The 668-nt window shown below is 45.8% G+C and overlaps 1 protein-coding gene across 2 annotated transcripts in view; it reads right to left on the bottom strand.

Moving 5' to 3' along the window:
• Positions 1–668, bottom strand: part of LOC119590853 (methanethiol oxidase-like) — a gene marked incomplete at its 3' end in the record, with an annotated part of 18,823 nt that overhangs the window by 3,300 nt on the left and 14,855 nt on the right.

Genomic DNA, 668 nt, shown 5'->3' with positions numbered 1-668 from the left:
GAAAATGTGTGATCAGTTGTTAAAATATCACTACAAATGCGAAGGGCAGTGGGCTGCGAGTACTGGGAATCCCCAGGACTGGGCCATGTCTTGTTTTAGGACATTAGTATGGGCTTGCATTGTAGTCCTTTCGAATTCTTTTCTGGTTCAAGATTCCAGTTGCTGCCCCAAGACGTACTCTAATTACCAGTCCTTTCGTGTTGCGGCGTAAAGACGTAGGTACATCGGCCAAGTTTCTGTTCTCTAGTTCCTTTCAGTCGAATAAGATCCCATTTCACGACTAGGGTCACTCAAATTGCAGTAACCACATATACTGAAAAATCTACACGTGAATTGATACATAGACAGAGATAGGGACCATATCATTACATATCATAACACACTGAGATAAAATTGGACTTTTCTGCTTGATACAGATCGATGGAGTGTTTCGGTAGGGTTCAGAAGAGAGATAAGAATCGTCACGTGGAGATAAGAAAGTCACCTTTGTGCGGGCCTACGATAAGAGTGCACACACCAAGTATTATGGAATCTACCCTGTTTGCATAACCCAAGGCCGGATTCGACCCTGCGTGCCGACAGTGGGGGGGGGTCACCTTTTTTTACCGCGGGTGATGCGAATGCGACGCCGGAGACGTGACTTTGGCGTTGGTTGGAGCTAGTAAGCA

Source organism: Penaeus monodon, chromosome 27 (assembly GCF_015228065.2).
Source record: "Penaeus monodon isolate SGIC_2016 chromosome 27, NSTDA_Pmon_1, whole genome shotgun sequence".
Lineage (NCBI taxonomy): Eukaryota > Metazoa > Arthropoda > Malacostraca > Decapoda > Penaeidae > Penaeus > Penaeus monodon.
The sequence above is the reverse complement of the archived record's forward strand: the minus strand, read 5'-3'. Positions and strand labels throughout refer to the sequence as shown.